This window comes from Oryza brachyantha, unplaced genomic scaffold, assembly GCF_000231095.2.
Source record: "Oryza brachyantha unplaced genomic scaffold, ObraRS2 ChrUN-Ctg46, whole genome shotgun sequence".
In the NCBI taxonomy this organism is placed as follows: domain Eukaryota; kingdom Viridiplantae; phylum Streptophyta; class Magnoliopsida; order Poales; family Poaceae; genus Oryza; species Oryza brachyantha.
The window spans coordinates 544,728-562,842 of record NW_024427246.1 but is presented as its reverse complement, the minus strand read 5'-3'; the positions used below and the strand labels follow the sequence as shown (position 1 = coordinate 562,842).

At 58.5% G+C, this 18,115-nt stretch overlaps 22 non-coding genes and 10 pseudogenes across 22 annotated transcripts; all 32 read left to right on the top strand.

Moving 5' to 3' along the window:
• The first annotated feature begins 148 nt into the window (after positions 1-148).
• On the top strand, positions 149-266 carry LOC121056518. The gene has a single exon (XR_005813376.1). It is a non-coding gene; the product is annotated as a 5S ribosomal RNA (ribosomal RNA).
• Positions 267-631: 365 nt separating this feature from the next.
• Positions 632-754, top strand: LOC121056595 (annotated as a pseudogene).
• Positions 755-999: 245 nt separating this feature from the next.
• Positions 1,000-1,118, top strand: LOC121056390. The gene has a single exon (XR_005813250.1). It is a non-coding gene; the product is annotated as a 5S ribosomal RNA (ribosomal RNA).
• A 372-nt stretch (positions 1,119-1,490) lies between these two features.
• On the top strand, positions 1,491-1,609 carry LOC121056452. The gene has a single exon (XR_005813310.1). It is a non-coding gene; the product is annotated as a 5S ribosomal RNA (ribosomal RNA).
• A 666-nt stretch (positions 1,610-2,275) lies between these two features.
• Positions 2,276-2,394, top strand: LOC121056405. Its single transcript, XR_005813265.1, has one exon. It is a non-coding gene; the product is annotated as a 5S ribosomal RNA (ribosomal RNA).
• A 374-nt stretch (positions 2,395-2,768) lies between these two features.
• On the top strand, positions 2,769-2,887 carry LOC121056400. The gene has a single exon (XR_005813260.1). It is a non-coding gene; the product is annotated as a 5S ribosomal RNA (ribosomal RNA).
• A 960-nt stretch (positions 2,888-3,847) lies between these two features.
• On the top strand, positions 3,848-3,966 carry LOC121056398. The gene has a single exon (XR_005813258.1). It is a non-coding gene; the product is annotated as a 5S ribosomal RNA (ribosomal RNA).
• Positions 3,967-4,338: 372 nt separating this feature from the next.
• On the top strand, positions 4,339-4,457 carry LOC121056202. The gene has a single exon (XR_005813069.1). It is a non-coding gene; the product is annotated as a 5S ribosomal RNA (ribosomal RNA).
• Positions 4,458-5,123: 666 nt separating this feature from the next.
• Positions 5,124-5,242, top strand: LOC121056182. Its single transcript, XR_005813049.1, has one exon. It is a non-coding gene; the product is annotated as a 5S ribosomal RNA (ribosomal RNA).
• Positions 5,243-5,614: 372 nt separating this feature from the next.
• LOC121056278 lies at positions 5,615-5,733 on the top strand. Its single transcript, XR_005813143.1, has one exon. It is a non-coding gene; the product is annotated as a 5S ribosomal RNA (ribosomal RNA).
• Positions 5,734-6,866: 1,133 nt separating this feature from the next.
• LOC121056181 lies at positions 6,867-6,985 on the top strand. Its single transcript, XR_005813048.1, has one exon. It is a non-coding gene; the product is annotated as a 5S ribosomal RNA (ribosomal RNA).
• An 839-nt stretch (positions 6,986-7,824) lies between these two features.
• LOC121056326 lies at positions 7,825-7,943 on the top strand. Its single transcript, XR_005813190.1, has one exon. It is a non-coding gene; the product is annotated as a 5S ribosomal RNA (ribosomal RNA).
• Positions 7,944-8,315: 372 nt separating this feature from the next.
• LOC121056171 lies at positions 8,316-8,434 on the top strand. Its single transcript, XR_005813038.1, has one exon. It is a non-coding gene; the product is annotated as a 5S ribosomal RNA (ribosomal RNA).
• Positions 8,435-8,797: 363 nt separating this feature from the next.
• On the top strand, positions 8,798-8,915 carry LOC121056592 (annotated as a pseudogene).
• Positions 8,916-9,264: 349 nt separating this feature from the next.
• LOC121056611 lies at positions 9,265-9,368 on the top strand (annotated as a pseudogene).
• Positions 9,369-9,558: 190 nt separating this feature from the next.
• Positions 9,559-9,677, top strand: LOC121056197. Its single transcript, XR_005813064.1, has one exon. It is a non-coding gene; the product is annotated as a 5S ribosomal RNA (ribosomal RNA).
• A 372-nt stretch (positions 9,678-10,049) lies between these two features.
• LOC121056590 lies at positions 10,050-10,167 on the top strand (annotated as a pseudogene).
• Positions 10,168-10,516: 349 nt separating this feature from the next.
• LOC121056209 lies at positions 10,517-10,635 on the top strand. Its single transcript, XR_005813076.1, has one exon. It is a non-coding gene; the product is annotated as a 5S ribosomal RNA (ribosomal RNA).
• Positions 10,636-11,007: 372 nt separating this feature from the next.
• On the top strand, positions 11,008-11,125 carry LOC121056587 (annotated as a pseudogene).
• A 349-nt stretch (positions 11,126-11,474) lies between these two features.
• LOC121056601 lies at positions 11,475-11,592 on the top strand (annotated as a pseudogene).
• Positions 11,593-11,941: 349 nt separating this feature from the next.
• On the top strand, positions 11,942-12,060 carry LOC121056188. The gene has a single exon (XR_005813055.1). It is a non-coding gene; the product is annotated as a 5S ribosomal RNA (ribosomal RNA).
• Positions 12,061-12,432: 372 nt separating this feature from the next.
• Positions 12,433-12,551, top strand: LOC121056282. The gene has a single exon (XR_005813147.1). It is a non-coding gene; the product is annotated as a 5S ribosomal RNA (ribosomal RNA).
• Positions 12,552-13,061: 510 nt separating this feature from the next.
• Positions 13,062-13,179, top strand: LOC121056586 (annotated as a pseudogene).
• Positions 13,180-13,528: 349 nt separating this feature from the next.
• On the top strand, positions 13,529-13,646 carry LOC121056589 (annotated as a pseudogene).
• Positions 13,647-13,995: 349 nt separating this feature from the next.
• On the top strand, positions 13,996-14,113 carry LOC121056600 (annotated as a pseudogene).
• A 349-nt stretch (positions 14,114-14,462) lies between these two features.
• On the top strand, positions 14,463-14,581 carry LOC121056187. Its single transcript, XR_005813054.1, has one exon. It is a non-coding gene; the product is annotated as a 5S ribosomal RNA (ribosomal RNA).
• A 372-nt stretch (positions 14,582-14,953) lies between these two features.
• Positions 14,954-15,072, top strand: LOC121056365. The gene has a single exon (XR_005813225.1). It is a non-coding gene; the product is annotated as a 5S ribosomal RNA (ribosomal RNA).
• Positions 15,073-15,582: 510 nt separating this feature from the next.
• On the top strand, positions 15,583-15,700 carry LOC121056585 (annotated as a pseudogene).
• A 787-nt stretch (positions 15,701-16,487) lies between these two features.
• On the top strand, positions 16,488-16,606 carry LOC121056395. The gene has a single exon (XR_005813255.1). It is a non-coding gene; the product is annotated as a 5S ribosomal RNA (ribosomal RNA).
• A 372-nt stretch (positions 16,607-16,978) lies between these two features.
• LOC121056168 lies at positions 16,979-17,097 on the top strand. The gene has a single exon (XR_005813035.1). It is a non-coding gene; the product is annotated as a 5S ribosomal RNA (ribosomal RNA).
• Positions 17,098-17,469: 372 nt separating this feature from the next.
• LOC121056186 lies at positions 17,470-17,588 on the top strand. The gene has a single exon (XR_005813053.1). It is a non-coding gene; the product is annotated as a 5S ribosomal RNA (ribosomal RNA).
• Positions 17,589-17,960: 372 nt separating this feature from the next.
• Positions 17,961-18,079, top strand: LOC121056364. Its single transcript, XR_005813224.1, has one exon. It is a non-coding gene; the product is annotated as a 5S ribosomal RNA (ribosomal RNA).
• Positions 18,080-18,115: the final 36 nt, after the last annotated feature.

Genomic DNA, 18,115 nt, shown 5'->3' with positions numbered 1-18,115 from the left:
CTCGCTTTTCGCTCCCATGAGACCCTGCCGTTCGTACGCGGTACGAGTCAGCCGCTTATTCGCTCCTACGACGGCACGGTTCGCCCCGGGCGGACGGGTAACGGCCACGCGCGGGGAGCATAAGGGGGCAGGCGGTGCGAGACATGCTGGATGCGGTCATACCAGCACTAAAGCACCGGATCCCATCAGAACTCCGAAGTTAAGCGTGCTTGGTCGAGAGTAGTACTAGGATGGGTGACCTCTTGGGAAGTCATCGTGTTCTTTTTAGCCGTTTTGAGTTCTAGGTCGAGACATTCGTTCATTTTTGCGGTTTTGGGACCTCGGTCGAGCCATTCGTTCATTTTTACCGTTTTCGGTACTTGCCAGAGCCATTCGTTCGGCCTACGCGTTTATCGCTCGTGACGCGCGTGCCTGGCGACGCCGTCGTTCGTTCCAACTTCTGTCCGGGACAGATGTCCCGCCGTTCGCTCGGGGTACACGTATCTCGCTTTTCGCTCTCATGAGACCCTGCCGTTCGTACGCGCTACGAGTCAGCCGCTTATTCGCTCCTACGACGGCACGGTTCGCCGCGGGCGGACGGGTAAGGGCCACGCGCGGGGAGCATAAAGGGGCAGGCGGTGCGAGACATGTTGGATGCGATCATACCCGCAGTAAAGCACCGGATTTCATCTGAACTCCGAAGTTAAGCGTGCTTGGGCGAGAGTAGCACTAGGATGGGTGACCTCCTGGGCCGGAGCCATTCGTTCGGCCTACGCGTTTATCGCTCGTGACGCGCGTGCCTGGCGACGCCGTCGTTCGTTCCAACTTCTGTCCGGGACAGACGTCCCGCCGTTCGCTCGGGGTACACGTATCTCGCTTTTTGCTCTCATGAGACCCTGCCGTTCATACGCGGTACGAGACAGCCGCTTATTCGCTCCTACGACGACACGGTTCGCCCCGGGCGGACGGGTAAGGGCCACGCGCGGGGAGCATAAGGGGGCAGGCGGTGCGACACATGCTGGATGCGATCATACCAGCCCTAAAGAACCGTATCCCATTAGAACTCCGAAGTTAAGCGTGCTTGGGCGAGAGTAGTACTAGGATGGGTGACCTCTTGGGAAGTCCTCGTGTTGCATCCCTCTTTTTAGCCGTTTTGGGTTTTTGGTCGAGACATTCGTTCATTTTTGCCGTTTTGGGACCTCGGTCGAGCCATTCGTTCATTTTTACCGTTTTCGGTACTTGCCGGAGCCATTCGTTCGGCCTACGCGTTTATCGCTCGTGACGCGCGTGCCTGGCGACGCCGTCGTTCGTTCCACCTTCTGTCCGGGACAGACGTCCCGCCGTTCGCTCGGGGTACACGTATCTTTCGTTCAGCTCTCATGAGACCCTGCCGTTCGTACGCGGTACGAGTCAGCCGCTTATTCGCTCCTACGACGGCACGGTTCGCCCCGGGCGGACGGGTAAGGGCCACGCGCGGGGAGCATAAGGGGGCAGGCGGTGCGAGACATGCTGGATGCGGTCATAGCAGCACTAAAGCACCGGATCCCATCACAACTCCGAAGTTAAGCGTGCTTGGGCGAGAGTAGTACTAGGATGGGTAACCTCCTGGGAAGTCCTCGTGTTGCGTTCCTCTTTTTAGCCGTTTTGAGTTCTTGGTCGAGACATTCGTTCATTTTTGCGGTTTTGGGACCTCGGTCGAGCCATTCGTTCATTTTTACCGTTTTCGGTACTTGCCGGAGCCATTCGTTCGGCCTACGCGTTTATCGCTCGTGACGCGCGTGCCTGGCGACGCCGTCGTTCGTTCCAACTTCTGTTCGGGACAGACGTCCCGCCGTTCGCTCGGGGTACACGTATCTCGCTTTTCGCTCTCATGAGACCCTGCCGTTCGTACGCGCTACGAGTCAGCCGCTTATTCGCTCCTACGACGGCACGGTTCGCCGCGGGCGGACGGGTAAGGGCCACGCGCGGGGAGCATAAGGGGGCAGGCGGTGCGAGACATGTTGGATGCGATCATACCAGCAGTAAAGCACCGGATTCCATCAGAACTCTGAAGTGAAGCGTGCTTGGGCGAGAGTAGTGGCGACGCCGTCGTTCGTTCGACCTTCTGTCCGGGACAGACGTCCCGCCGTTCGCTCGGGGTACACGTATCTCGCTTTTCGCTCTCATGAGACCCTGCCGTTCGTACGCGGTACGAGTCAGCCGCTTATTCGCTCCTACGACGGCACGGTTCGCCCCGGGCGGACGGGTAAGGGCCACGCGCGGGGAGCATAAGGGGGCAGGCGGTGCGAGACATGCTGGAAGCGGTCATACCAGCACTAAAGCACCGGATCCCATCTTAACTCCGAAGTTAAGCGTGCTTGGGCGAGAGTAGTAGTAGGATGGATGACCTCCTGGGAAGTCCTCGTGTTGCATCCCTCTTTTTTTAGCCGTTTTGAGTTCTTGGTCGAGACATTCGTTCATTTTTGCCGTTTTGGGACCTCGGTCGAGCCATTCGTTCATTTTTACCGTTTTCGGTACTTGCCGGAGCCATTCGTTCGGCCTACGCGTTTATCGCTCGTGACGCGCGTGCCTGGCGACGCCGTCGTTCGTTCCACCTTCTGTCCGGGACAGACGTCCCGCCGTTCGCTCGGGGTACACGTATCTTTCGTTCAGCTCTCATGAGACCCTGCCGTTCGTACGCGGTACGAGTCAGCCGCTTATTCGCTCCTACGACGGCACGGTTCGCCCCGGGCGGACGGGTAAGGGCCACGCGCGGGGAGCATAAGGGGGCAGGCGGTGCGAGACATGCTGGATGCGGTCATAGCAGCACTAAAGCACCGGATCCCATCACAACTCCGAAGTTAAGCGTGCTTGGGCGAGAGTAGTACTAGGATGGGTGACCTCCTGGGAAGTCCTCGTGTTGCGTTCCTCTTTTTAGCCGTTTTGAGTTCTTGGTCGAGACATTCGTTCATTTTTGCGGTTTTGGGACCTCGGTCGAGCCATTCGTTCATTTTTACCGTTTTCGGTACTTGCCGGAGCCATTCGTTCGGCCTACGCGTTTATCGCTCGTGACGCGCGTGCCTGGCGACGCCGTCGTTCGTTCCAACTTCTGTTCGGGACAGACGTCCCGCCGTTCGCTCGGGGTACACGTATCTCGCTTTTCGCTCTCATGAGACCCTGCCGTTCGTACGCGCTACGAGTCAGCCGCTTATTCGCTCCTACGACGGCACGGTTCGCCGCGGGCGGACGGGTAAGGGCCACGCGCGGGGAGCATAAGGGGGCAGGCGGTGCGAGACATGTTGGATGCGATCATACCAGCAGTAAAGCACCGGATTCCATCAGAACTCTGAAGTGAAGCGTGCTTGGGCGAGAGTAGTGGCGACGCCGTCGTTCGTTCCACCTTCTGTCCGGGACAGACGTCCCGCCGTTCGCTCGGGGTACACGTATCTCGCTTTTCGCTCTCATGAGACCCTGCCGTTCGTACGCGGTACGAGTCAGCCGCTTATTCGCTCCTACGACGGCACGGTTCGCCGCGGGCGGACGGGTAAGGGCCACGCGCGGGGAGCATAAGGGGGCAGGCGGTGCGAGACATGTTGGATGCGATCATACCAGCAGTAAAGCACCGGATTCCATCAGAACTCTGAAGTGAAGCGTGCTTGGGCGAGAGTAGTGGCGACGCCGTCGTTCGTTCCACCTTCTGTCCGGGACAGACGTCCCGCCGTTCGCTCGGGGTACACGTATCTCGCTTTTCGCTCTCATGAGACCCTGCCGTTCGTACGCGGTACGAGTCAGCCGCTTATTCGCTCCTACGACGGCACGGTTCGCCCCGGGCGGACGGGTAACGGCCACGCGCGGGGAGCATAAGGGGGCAGGCGGTGCGAGACATGCTGGATGCGGTCATAGCAGCACTAAAGCACCGGATCCCATCACAACTCCGAAGTTAAGCGTGCTTGGGCGAGAGTAGTACTAGGATGGGTGACCTCCTGGGAAGTCCTCGTGTTGCGTTCCTCTTTTTAGCCGTTTTGAGTTCTTGGTCGAGACATTCGTTCATTTTTGCGGTTTTGGGACCTCGGTCGAGCCATTCGTTCATTTTTACCGTTTTCGGTACTTGCCGGAGCCATTCGTTCGGCCTACGCGTTTATCGCTCGTGACGTGCGTGCCTGGCGACGCCGTCGTTTGTTCCAACTTCTGTCCGGGACAGACGTCCCGCCGTTCGCTCGGGGTACACGTATCTCGCTTTTCGCTCTCATGAGACCCTGCCGTTCGTACGCGGTACGAGTCAGCCGCTTATTCGCTCCTACGACGGCACGGTTCGCCCCGGGCGGACGGGTAAGGGCCACGCGCGGGGAGCATAAGGGGGCAGGCGGTGCGAGACATGTTGGATGCGGTCATACCAGGACTAAAGCACCGGATCCCATCAGAACTCCGAAGTTAAGCGTGCTTGGGCGAGAGTAGTACTAGGATGGGTGACCTCCTGGGAAGTCCTTGTGTTGCGTCCCTCTTTTTAACCGTTTTGAGTTCTTGGTCGAGACATTCGTTCATTTTTGCGGTTTTGGGACCTCGGTCGAGCCATTCGTTCATTTTTACCGTTTTCGGTACTTGCCGGAGCCATTCGTTCGGCCTACGCGTTTATCGCTCGTGACGCGCGTGCCTGGCGACGCCGTCGTTCGTTCCAACTTCTGTTCGGGACAGACGTCCCGCCGTTCGCTCGGGGTACACGTATCTCGCTTTTCGCTCTCACGAGACCCTGCCGTTCGTACGCGCTACGAGTCAGCCGCTTATTCGCTCCTACGACGGCACGGTTCGCCGCGGGCGGACGGGTAAGGGCCACGCGCGGGGAGCATAAGGGGGCAGGCGGTGGGAGACATGTTGGATGCGATCATACCAGCAGTAAAGCACCGGATTCCATCAGAACTCTGAAGTGAAGCGTGCTTGGGCGAGAGTAGTGGCGACGCCGTCGTTCGTTCCACCTTCTGTCCGGGACAGACGTCCCGCCGTTCGCTCGGGGTACACGTATCTCGCTTTTCGCTCTCATGAGACCCTGCCGTTCGTACGCGGTACGAGTCAGCCGCTTATTCGCTCCTACGACGGCACGGTTCGCCCCGGGCGGACGGGTAAGGGCCACGCGCGGGGAGCATAAGGGGGCAGGCGGTGCGAGACATGCTGGATGCGAACATACCAGCACTAAAGCACCGGATCCCATCAGAACTCCGAAGTTAAGCTTGCTTGGGCGAGAGTAGTACTAGGATGGGTGACCTCCTGGGAAGTCCTCGTGTTGCATCCCTATTTTTAGCCGTTTTGGGTTCTTGGTCGAGACATTCGTTCAATTTTGCCGTTTTGGGACCTCGGTCGAGCCATTCGTTCATTTTTACCGTTTTCGGTACTTGCCGGAGCCATTCGTTCGGCCTACGCGTTTATCGCTCGTGACGCGCGTGCCTGGCGACGCCGTCGTTCGTTCCAACTTCTGTCCGGGACAGACGTCCCGCCGTTCGCTCGGGGTACACGTATCTCGCTTTTCGCTCTCATGAGACCCTGCCGTTCGTACGTGGTACGAGTCAGCCGCTTATTCGCTCCTACGACGGCACGGTTCACCCCGGGCGGACGGGTAAGGGCCACGCGCGGGGAGCATAAGGGGGCAGGCGGTGCGAGACATGCTGGATGCGAACATACCAGCACTAAAGCACCGGATCCCATCAGAACTCCGAAGTTAAGCTTGCTTGGGCGAGAGTAGTACTAGGATGGGTGACCTCCTGGAAAGTCCTCGTGTTGCATCCCTATTTTTAGCCGTTTTGGGTTCTTGGTCGAGACATTCGTTCAATTTTGCCGTTTTGGGACCTCGGCCGAGCCATTCGTTCATTTTTACCGTTTTCGGTACTTGCCGGAGCCATTCGTTCGGCCTACGCGTTTATCGCTCGTGACGCGCGTGGCTGGCGACGCCGTCGTTCGTTCCACCTTCTGTCCGGGACAGACGTCCCGCCGTTCGCTCGGGGTACACGTATCTCGCTTTTCGCTCTCATGAGACCCTGCCGTTCGTACGCGCTACGAGTCAGCCGCTTATTCGCTCCTACAACGGCACGGTTCGCCCCGGGCGGACGGGTAAGGGCCACGCACGGGGAGCATAAGGGGGCAGGTGGTGCGAGACATGCTGGATGCGATCATACCAGCACTAAAGCACCGGATCGCATCAGAACTCTGAAGTTAAGCAGTACCAGGATGGGTGACCTCCTGGGAAGTCCTCGTGTTGCATCCCTCTTTTTAGCCGTTTTGGTTTCTTGGTCGAGACATTTTTGCCGTTTGGGGACCTCGGTCGAGCCATTCGTTCATTTTTACAGTTTTCGGTACTTGCCGGAGCCATTCGTTCGGCCTATGCGTTTATCGCTCGTGACGCGCGTGCCTGGCGACGCCGTCGTTCGTTCCACCTTCTGTCCGGGACAGACGTCTCGCCGTTCGCTCGGGGTACATGTATCTCGCTTTTCGCTCTCATGAGACCCTGCCGTTCGTACGCGGTACGAGTCAGCCGCTTATTCGCTCCTACGACGGCACGGTTCACCCCGGGCGGACGGGTAAGGGCCACGCGCGGGGAGCATAAGGGGGCAGGCGGTGCGTCACATGCTGGATGCGATCATACCAGCAATAAAGCACCGGATCCCATCAGAACTCCGAAGTTAAGCGTGCTTGGGCGAGAGTAGTGGCGACGCCGTCGTTCGTTCCACCTTCTGTCCGGGACAGACGTCCCGCCGTTCGCTCGGGGTACACGTATCTCGCTTTTCGCTCTCATGAGACCCTGCCGTTCGTACGCGGTACGAGTCAGCCGCTTATTCGCTCCTACGACGGCACGGTTCGCCCCGGGCGGACGGGTAAGGGCCACGCGCGGGGAGCATAAGGGGGCAGGCGGTGCGAGACATGCTGGATGCGAACATACCAGCACTAAAGCACCGGATCCCATCAGAACTCCGAAGTTAAGCTTGCTTGGGCGAGAGTAGTACTAGGATGGGTGACCTCCTGGGAAGTCCTCGTGTTGCATCCCTCTTTTTAGCCGTTTTGGGTTCTTGGTCGAGACATTCGTTCAATTTTGCCGTTTTGGGACCTCGGTCGAGCCATTCGTTCATTTTTACCGTTTTCGGTACTTGCCGGAGCCATTCGTTCGGCCTACGCGTTTATCGCTCGTGACGCGCGTGCCTGGCGACGCCGTCGTTCGTTCCACCTTCTGTCCGGGACAGACGTCCCGCCGTTCGCTCGGGGTACACGTATCTCGCTTTTCGCTCTCATGAGACCCTGCCGTTCGTACGCGCTACGAGTCAGCCGCTTATTCGCTCCTACAACGGCACGGTTCGCCCCGGGCGGACGGGTAAGGGCCACGCGCGGGGAGCATAAGGGGGCAGGTGGTGCGAGACATGCTGGATGCGATCATACCAGCACTAAAGCACCGGATCCCATCAGAACTCCGAAGTTAAGCAGTACCAGGATGGGTGACCTCCTGGGAAGTCCTCGTGTTGCATCCCTCTTTTTAGCCGTTTTGGTTTCTTGGTCGAGACATTTTTGCCGTTTGGGGACCTCGGTCGAGCCACTCGTTCATTTTTACCGTTTTCGGTACTTGCCGGAGCCATTCGTTCGGCCTACGCGTTTATCGCTCGTGACGCGCGTGCCTAGCGACGCCGTCGTTCGTTCCACCTTCTGTCCGGGACAGACGTCCCGCCGTTCGCCCGGGGTACACGTATCTCGCTTTTCGCTCTCATGAGACCCTGCCGTTCGTACGCGGTACGAGTCAGCCGCTTATTCGCTCCTACGACGGCACGGTTCGCCCCGGGCGGACGGGTAAGGGCCACGCGCGGGGAGCATAAGGGGGCAGGCGGTGCGAGACATGCTGGATGCGAACATACCAGCACTAAAGCACCGGATCCCATCAGAACTCCGAAGTTAAGCTTGCTTGGGCGAGAGTAGTACTAGGATGGGTGACCTCCTGGGATGTCCTCGTGTTGCATCCCTCTTTTTAGCCGTTTTGGTTTCTTGGTCGAGACATTCGTTCAATTTTGCCGTTTTGGGACCTCGGTCGAGCCATTCGTTCATTTTTACCGTTTTCGGTACTTGCCGGAGCCATTCGTTCGGCATACGCGTTTATCGCTCGTGACGCGCGTGCCTGGCGACGCCGTCGTTCGTTCCACCTTCTGTCCGGGACAGACGTCCCGCCGTTTGCTCGGGGTACACGTATCTCGCTTTTCGCTCTCATGAGACCCTGCCATTCGTACGCGGTACGAGTCAGCCGCTCATTCGCTCCTACGACGGCACGGTTCGCCCTTGGCGGACGGGTAAGGGGCACGCGCGGGGAGCATAAGGGGGCAGGCGGTGCGAGACATGCTGGATGCGATCATACCAGCACTAAAGCACCGGATCCCATCAGAACTCCGAAGTTAGGCGTGCTTGGGCGAGAGTAGTACTAGGATGGGTGACCTCCTAGGAAGTCCTCGTGTTGCATCCCTCTCTTTAGCCGTTTTGGTTTCATGGTCGAGACATTTTTGCCGTTTTGGGACCTCGGTCGAGCCATTCGTTCATTTTTACCGTTTTCGGTACTTGCCGGAGCCATTCGTTCGGCATACGCATTTATCGCTCGTGACGCGCGTGCCTGGCGACGCGTCGTTCGTTCCACCTTCTGTCCGGGACAGACGTCCCACCGTTCGCTCGGGGTACACGTATCTCGCTTTTCGCTCTCATGAGACCCTGCCGTTCGTAAGCGGTACGAGTCAGCCGCTTATTCGCTCCTACGACGGCACGGTTCGCCCCGGGCGGACGGGTAAGGGCCACGCGCGGGGAGCATAAGGGGGCAGGCGGTGCGAGACATGCTGGATGTGATCATACCAGCACTAAAGCACCGGATCACATCTGATCTCCGAAGTTAAGCGTGCTTGGGCGAGAGTAGTACTAGGATGGGTGACCTCCTCTTTTTAGCCGTTTTGGGTTCTTGGTCGAGACATTCGTTCATTTTTGCCGTTTTGGGACCTCGGTCGAGCCATTCGTTCATTTTTACCGTTTTCGGTACTTGCCGGAGCCATTCGTTCGGCCTACGCGTTTATCGCTCGTGACGCGCGTGCCTGGCGACGGCGTCGTTCGTTCCACCTTCTGTCCGGGACAGACGTCCCGCCGTTCGCTCGGGGTACACGTATCTCGCTTTTCGCTCTCATGAGACCCTGCCGTTCGTACGCGGTACGAGTCAGCCGCTTATTCGCTCCTACGACGGCACGGTTCGCCCCAGGCGGACGGGTAAGGGCCACGCGCGGGGAGCATAAGGGGGCAGGCGGTGCGAGACATGCTGGATGCGGTCATACCAGCACTAAAGCACCGGATCCCATCAGAACTCCGAAGTTAAGCGTGCTTGGGCGAGAGTAGTGGCGACGCCGTCGTTCGTTCCACCTTCTGTCTGGGACAGACGTCCCGCCGTTCGCTCGGGGTACACGTATCTCGCTTTTCGCTCTCATGAGACCCTGCCGTTCGTACGCGGTACGAGTCAGCCGCTTATTCGCTCCTACAACGGCACGGTTCGCCCCGGGCGGACGGGTAAGGGCCACGCGCGGGGAGCATAAGGGGGCAGGCGGTGCAAGACATGCTGGATGCGATCATACCAGCACTAAAGCACCGGATCCCATTAGAACTCTGAAGTTAAGCGTGCTAGGGCGAGACTAGTACTAGGATGGGTGACCTGCTGGGAAGTCCTCGTGTTGCATCCCTCTTTTTAGCCGTTTTGGGTTCTTGGTCGAGACATTCGTTCATTTTTGCCGTTTTGGGACCTCGGTCGAGCCATTCGTTCATTTTTACCGTTTTCGGTACTTGCCGGAGCCATTCGTTCGGCCTACGCGTTTATCGCTCGTGACGTGCGTGCCTGGCGACGCCGTCGTTCGTTCCACCTTCTGTCCGGGACAGACGTCCCGCCGTTCGCTCGGGGTACACGTATCTCGCTTTTCGCTCTCATGAGACCCTGCCGTTCGTACGCGGTACGAGTCAGCCGCTTATTCGCTCCTACGACGGCACGGTGCGCCCCGGGCGGACGGGTAAGGGCCACGCGCGGGGAGCATAAGGGGGCAGGCGGTGCGAGACATGCTAGATGTGATCATACCAGCACTAAAGCACCGGATCCCATCTGAACTCCGAAGTTAAGCGTGCTTGGGCGAGAGTAGTACTAGGATGGGTGACCTCCTCTTTTTAGCCGTTTTGGGTTCTTGGTCGAGACATTCGTTCATTTTTGCCGTTTTGGGACCTCGGTCGAGCCATTCGTTCATTTTTACCGTTTTCGGTACTTGCCGGAGCCATTCGTTCGGCCTACGCGTTTATCGCTAGTGACGCGCGTGCCTGGCGACGCCGTCGTTCGTTCCACCTTCTGTCCGGGACAGACGTCCCGCCGTTCGCTCGGGGTACACGTATCTCGCTTTTCGCTCTCATGAGACCCTGCCGTTCGTACGCGGTACGAGTCAGCCGCTTATTCGCTCCTACGACGGCATGGTTCGCCCCGGGCGGACGGGTAAGGGCCACGTGCGGGGAGCATAAGGGGGCAGGCGGTGCGAGACATGCTGGATGTGATCATACCAGCAGTAAAGCACCGGATTCCATCTGAACTCCGAAGTTAAGCGTGCTTGGGCGAGAGTAGTACTAGGATGGGTGACCTCCTGGGAAGTCCTCGTGTTGCATCCCTCTTTTTAGCCGTTTTGGGTTCTTGGTCGAGACATTCGTTCATTTTTGCCGTTTTGGGACCTCGGTCGAGCCATTCGTTCATTTTTACCGTTTTCGGTACTTGCCGGAGCCATTCGTTCGGCCTACGCGTTTATCGCTCGTGACGTGCGTGCCTGGCGACGCCGTCGTTCGTTCCACCTTCTGTCCGGGACAGACGTCCCGCCGTTCGCTCGGGGTACACGTATCTCGCTTTTCGCTCTCATGAGACCCTGCCGTTCGTACGCGGTACGAGTCAGCCGCTTATTCGCTCCTACGACGGCACGGTGCGCCCCGGGCGGACGGGTAAGGGCCACGCGCGGGGAGCATAAGGGGGCAGGCGGTGCGAGACATGCTAGATATGATCATACCAGCACTAAAGCACCGGATCCCATCTGAACTCCGAAGTTAAGCGTGCTTGGGCGAGAGTAGTACTAGGATGGGTGACCTCCTCTTTTTAGCCGTTTTGGGTTCTTGGTCGAGACATTCGTTCATTTTTGCCGTTTTGGGACCTCGGTCGAGCCATTCGTTCATTTTTACCGTTTTCGGTACTTGCCGGAGCCATTCGTTCGGCCTACGCGTTTATCGCTAGTGACGCGCGTGCCTGGCGACGCCGTCGTTCGTTCCACCTTCTGTCCGGGACAGACGTCCCGCCGTTCGCTCGGGGTACACGTATCTCGCTTTTCGCTCTCATGAGACCCTGCCGTTCGTACGCGGTACGAGTCAGCCGCTTATTCGCTCCTACGACGGCATGGTTCGCCCCGGGCGGACGGGTAAGGGCCACGTGCGGGGAGCATAAGGGGGCAGGCGGTGCGAGACATGCTGGATGTGATCATACCAGCAGTAAAGCACCGGATTCCATCTGAACTCCGAAGTTAAGCGTGCTTGGGCGAGAGTAGTACTAGGATGGGTGACCTCCTCTTTTTAGCCGTTTTGGGTTCTTGGTCGAGACATTCGTTCATTTTTGCCGTTTTGGGACCTCGGTCGAGCCATTCGTTCATTTTTACCGTTTTCGGTACTTGCCGGAGCCATTCGTTCGGCCTACGCGTTTATCGCTCGTGACGCGCGTGCCTGGCGACGCCGTCGTTCGTTCCACCTTCTGTCCGGGACAGACGTCCCGCCGTTCGCTCGGGGTACACGTATCTCGCTTTTCGCTCTCATGAGACCCTGCCGTTCGTACGCGGTACGAGTCAGCCGCTTATTCGCTCCTACAACGGCACGGTTCGCCCCGGGCGGACGGGTAAGGGCCACGCGCGGGGAGCATAAGGGGGCAGGCGGTGCAAGACATGCTGGATGCGATCATACCAGCACTAAAGCACCGGATCCCATTGGAACTCCGAAGTTAAGCGTGCTCGGGCGAGACTAGTACTAGGATGGGTGACCTCCTAGGAAGTCCTCGTGTTGCATCCCTCTTTTTAGCCGTTTTGCGTTCTTGGTCGAGACATTCGTTCATTTTTGCCGTTTTGGGACCTCGGTCGAGCCATTCGTTCATTTTTACCGTTTTCGGTACTTGCCGGAGCCATTCGTTCGGCCTACGCGTTTATCGCTAGTGACGCGCGTGCCTGGCGACGCCGTCGTTCGTTCCACCTTCTGTCCGGGACAGACGTCCCGCCGTTCGCTCGGGGTACACGTATCTCGCTTTTCGCTCTCATGAGACCCTGCCGTTCGTATGCGGTACGAGTCAGCCGCTTATTCGCTCCTACGACGGCACGGTTCGCCCCGGGCGGACTGGTAAGGGCCACGCGCGGGGAGCATAAGGGGGCAGGCGGTGCGAGACATGCTGGATGCGATCACACCAGCACTAAAGCACCGAATCCCATCAGAACTTCGAAGTAGAGCGTGCTTGGGCGAGAGTAGTACTAGGATGGGTGACCTCCTGGGAAGTCCTCGTGTTGCATCCCTCTTTTTAGCCGTTTTGGGTTCTTGGTCGAGACATTCGTTCATTTTTGCGGTTTTGGGACCTCGGTCGAGCCATTCGTTCATTTTTACCGTTTTCGGTACTTGCCGGAGCCATTCGTTCGGCCTACGCGTTTATCGCTCGTGACGCGCGTGCCTAGCGACGCCGTCGTTCGTCCCACCTTCTGTCCGGGACAGACGTCCCGCCGTTCGCTCGGGGTACACGTATCTCGCTTTTCGCTCTCATGAGACCCTGTCGTTCGGCCTACGCGTTTATCGCTCGTGACGCGCGTGTCTAGCGACGCCGTCGTTCGTCCCACCTTCTGTCCGGGACAGACGTCCCGCCGTTCGCTCGGGGTACACGTATCTCGCTTTTCGCTCTCATGAGACCCTGTCGTTCGTACGCGGTACGAGTCAGCCGCTTATTCGCTCCTATGACGGCACGGTTCGCCCCGGGCGGACGGGTAAGGGCCACGCGCAGGGAGCATAAGGGGGCAGGCGGTGCGAGACATGCTGGATGTGATCATACCAGCACTAAAGCACCGGATCCCATCTGAACTCCGAAGTTAAGTGTGCTTGGGCGAGAGTAGTACTAGGATGGGTGACCTCCTCTTTTTAGCCGTTTTGGGTTCTTGGTCGAGACATTCGTTCATTTTTGCCGTTTTGGGACCTCGGTCGAGCCATTCGTTCATTTTTACCGTTTTCGGTACTTGCCGGAGCCATTCGTTCGGCCTACGCGTTTATCGCTCGTGACGCGCGTGCCTGGCGACGCCGTCGTTCGTTCCAACTTCTGTCCGGGACAGACGTCCCGCCGTTCGCTCGGGGTACACGTATCTCGCTTTTCGCTCTCATGAGACCGTGCCGTTCGTACGCGGTACGAGTCAGCCGCTTATTCGCTCCTACGACGGCACGGTGCGCCCCGGGCGGACGGGTAAGGGCCACGCGCGGGGAGCATAAGGGGGCAGGCGGTGCGAGACATGCTAGATGTGATCATACCAGCACTAAAGCACCGGATCCCATCTGAACTCCGAAGTTAAGCGTGCTTGGGCGAGAGTAGTACTAGGATGGGTGACCTCCTCTTTTTAGCCGTTTTGGGTTCTTGGTCGAGACATTCGTTCATTTTTGCCGTTTTGGGACCTCGGTCGAGCCATTCGTTCATTTTTACCGTTTTCGGTACTTGCCGGAGCCATTCGTTCGGCCTACGCGTTTATCGCTAGTGACGCGCGTGCCTGGCGACGCCGTCGTTCGTTCCACCTTCTGTCCGGGACAGACGTCCCGCCGTTCGCTCGGGGTACACGTATCTCGCTTTTCGCTCTCATGAGACCCTGCCGTTCGTACGCGGTACGAGTCAGCCGCTTATTCGCTCCTACGACGGCATGGTTCGCCCCGGGCGGACGGGTAAGGGCCACGTGCGGGGAGCATAAGGGGGCAGGCGGTGCGAGACATGCTGGATGTGATCATACCAGCAGTAAAGCACCGGATTCCATCTGAACTCCGAAGTTAAGCGTGCTTGGGCGAGAGTAGTACTAGGATGGGTGACCTCCTCTTTTTAGCCGTTTTGGGTTCTTGGTCGAGACATTCGTTCATTTTTGCCGTTTTGGGACCTCGGTCGAGCCATTCGTTCATTTTTACCGTTTTCGGTACTTGCCGGAGCCATTCGTTCGGCCTACGCGTTTATCGCTCGTGACGCGCGTGCCTGGCGACGCCGTCGTTCGTTCCACCTTCTGTCCGGGACAGACGTCCCGCCGTTCGCTCGGGGTACACGTATCTCGCTTTTCGCTCTCATGAGACCCTGCCGTTCGTACGCGGTACGAGTCAGCCGCTTATTCGCTCCTACAACGGCACGGTTCGCCCCGGGCGGACGGGTAAGGGCCACGCGCGGGGAGCATAAGGGGGCAGGCGGTGCAAGACATGCTGGATGCGATCATACCAGCACTAAAGCACCGGATCCCATTGGAACTCCGAAGTTAAGCGTGCTCGGGCGAGACTAGTACTAGGATGGGTGACCTCCTAGGAAGTCCTCGTGTTGCATCCCTCTTTTTAGCCGTTTTGCGTTCTTGGTCGAGACATTCGTTCATTTTTGCCGTTTTGGGACCTCGGTCGAGCCATTCGTTCATTTTTACCGTTTTCGGTACTTGCCGGAGCCATTCGTTCGGCCTACGCGTTTATCGCTAGTGACGCGCGTGCCTGGCGACGCCGTCGTTCGTTCCACCTTCTGTCCGGGACAGACGTCCCGCCGTTCGCTCGGGGTACACGTATCTCGCTTTTCGCTCTCATGAGACCCTGCCGTTCGTATGCGGTACGAGTCAGCCGCTTATTCGCTCCTACGACGGCACGGTTCGCCCCGGGCGGACTGGTAAGGGCCACGCGCGGGGAGCATAAGGGGGCAGGCGGTGCGAGACATGCTGGATGCGATCACACCAGCACTAAAGCACCGAATCCCATCAGAACTCCGAAGTAGAGCGTGCTTGGGCGAGAGTAGTACTAGGATGGGTGACCTCCTGGGAAGTCCTCGTGTTGCATCCCTCTTTTTAGCCGTTTTGGGTTCTTGGTCGAGACATTCGTTCATTTTTGCGGTTTTGGGACCTCGGTCGAGCCATTCGTTCATTTTTACCGTTTTCGGTACTTGCCGGAGCCATTCGTTCGGCCTACGCGTTTATCGCTCGTGACGCGCGTGCCTAGCGACGCCGTCGTTCGTCCCACCTTCTGTCCGGGACAGACGTCCCGCCGTTCGCTCGGGGTACACGTATCTCGCTTTTCGCTCTCATGAGACCCTGTCGTTCGGCCTACGCGTTTATCGCTCGTGACGCGCGTGTCTAGCGACGCCGTCGTTCGTCCCACCTTCTGTCCGGGACAGACGTCCCGCCGTTCGCTCGGGGTACACGTATCTCGCTTTTCGCTCTCATGAGACCCTGTCGTTCGTACGCGGTACGAGTCAGCCGCTTATTCGCTCCTATGACGGCACGGTTCGCCCCGGGCGGACGGGTAAGGGCCACGCGCGGGGAGCATAAGGGGGCAGGCGGTGCGAGACATGCTGGATGTGATCATACCAGCACTAAAGCACCGGATCCCATCTGAACTCCGAAGTTAAGTGTGCTTGGGCGAGAGTAGTACTAGGATGGGTGACCTCCTCTTTTTAGCCGTTTTGGGTTCTTGGTCGAGACATTCGTTCATTTTTGCCGTTTTGGGACCTCGGTCGAGCCATTCGTTCATTTTTACCGTTTTCGGTACTTGCCGGAGCCATTCGTTCGGCCTACGCGTTTATCGCTCGTGACGCGCGTGCCTGGCGACGCCGTCGTTCGTTCCAACTTCTGTCCGGGACAGACGTCCCGCCGTTCGCTCGGGGTACACGTATCTCGCTTTTCGCTCTCATGAGACCGTGCCGTTCGTACGCGGTACGAGTCAGCCGCTTATTCGCTCCTACGACGGCACGGTTCGCCCTTGGCGGACGGGTAATGGCCACGCGCGGGGAGCATAAGGGGGCAGGCGGTGCGAGACATGCTGGATGCGATCATACCAGCAGTAAAGCACCGGATCCCATCTCCTGGGAAGTCCTCGTGTTGCATCCCTCTTTTTAGCCGTTTTGGGTTCTTGGTCGGGACATTCGTTCATTTTTGCGGTTTTGGGACCTCGGTCGAGCCATTCGTTCATTTTTACCGTTTTCGGTACTTGCCGGAGCCATTCGTTCAGCCTACGCGTTTATCGCTCGTGACGCGCGTGCCTGGCGACGCCGTCGTTCGTTCCAACTTCTGTCCGGGACAGACGTCCCGCCGTTCGCTCGGGGTACACGTATCTCGCTTTTCGCTCTCATGAGACCCTGCAGTTCATACGCGGTAGGAGTCAGCCGCTTATTCGCTCCTATGACGGCACGGTTCGCCCCGGGCGGACGGGTAAGGGCCACGCGCAGGGAGCATAAGGGGGCAGGCGGTGCGAGACATGCTGGATGCGATCATACCAGCACTAAAGCACTGGATCCCATCAGAACTGCAAAGTTAAGCGTGCTTGTGCGAGAGTAGTACTAGGATGGGTGACCTCCTGGGAAGTCCTCGGGTTGCATCCCTCTTTTTAGCCGTTTTGGGTTCTTGGTCGAGACATTCGTTCATTTTTGCCGTTTTGGGACCTCGGTCGAGCCATTCGTTCGTTTTTACCGTTTTCGGTACTTGCCGGAGCCATTCGTTCGGCCTACGCGTTTATCGCTCGTGACGCGCGTGCCTGGCGACGCCGTCGTTCCTTCCACCTTCTGTCCGGGACAGACGTCCCGCCGTTCGCTCGGGGTACACGTATCTCGCTTTTCGCTCTCATGAGACCCTGCCGTTCGTACGCGGTACGAGTCAGCCGCTTATTCGCTCCTACGACGGCACGCTTCGCCCCGGGCGGACGGGTAAGGGCCACGCGCGGGGAGCATAAGGGGGCAGGCGGTGCGACACATGCTCGATGCGATCATACCAGCACTAAAGCATCGGATCCCATCAGAACTCCGAAGTTAAGCGTGCTTGGGCGAGAGTAGTACTAGGATGGGTGACCTCCTGGGAAGTCCTCGTGTTGCATCCCTCTTTTTAGCCGTTTTGGGTTCTTGGTCGAGACATTCGTTCATTTTTGCCGTTTTGGGACCTCGGTCGAGCCATTCGTTCATTTTTACCGTTTTCGGTACTTGCCGGAGCCATTCGTTCGGCCTACGCGTTTATCGCTCGTGACGCGCGTGCCTGGCGACGCCGTCGTTCGTTCCACCTTCTGTCCGGGACAGACGTCCCGCCGTTCGCTCGGGGTACACGTATCTCGCTTTTCGCTCTCATGAGACCCTGCCGTTCGTACGCGGTACGAGTCAGCCGCTTATTCGCTCCTACAACGGCACGGTTCGCCCCGGGCGGACGGGTAAGGGCCACGCGCGGGGAGCATAAGGGGGCAGGCGGTGCAAGACATGCTGGATGCGATCATACCAGCACTAAAGCACCGGATCCCATTGGAACTCCGAAGTTAAGCGTGCTCGGGCGAGACTAGTACTAGGATGGGTGACCTCCTAGGAAGTCCTCGTGTTGCATCCCTCTTTTTAGCCGTTTTGCGTTCTTGGTCGAGACATTCGTTCATTTTTGCCGTTTTGGGACCTCGGTCGAGCCATTCGTTCATTTTTACCGTTTTCGGTACTTGCCGGAGCCATTCGTTCGGCCTACGCGTTTATCGCTAGTGACGCGCGTGCCTGGCGACGCCGTCGTTCGTTCCACCTTCTGTCCGGGACAGACGTCCCGCCGTTCGCTCGGGGTACACGTATCTCGCTTTTCGCTCTCATGAGACCCTGCCGTTCGTATGCGGTACGAGTCAGCCGCTTATTCGCTCCTACGACGGCACGGTTCGCCCCGGGCGGACTGGTAAGGGCCACGCGCGGGGAGCATAAGGGGGCAGGCGGTGCGAGACATGCTGGATGCGATCACACCAGCACTAAAGCACCGAATCCCATCAGAACTCCGAAGTAGAGCGTGCTTGGGCGAGAGTAGTACTAGGATGGGTGACCTCCTGGGAAGTCCTCGTGTTGCATCCCTCTTTTTAGCCGTTTTGGGTTCTTGGTCGAGACATT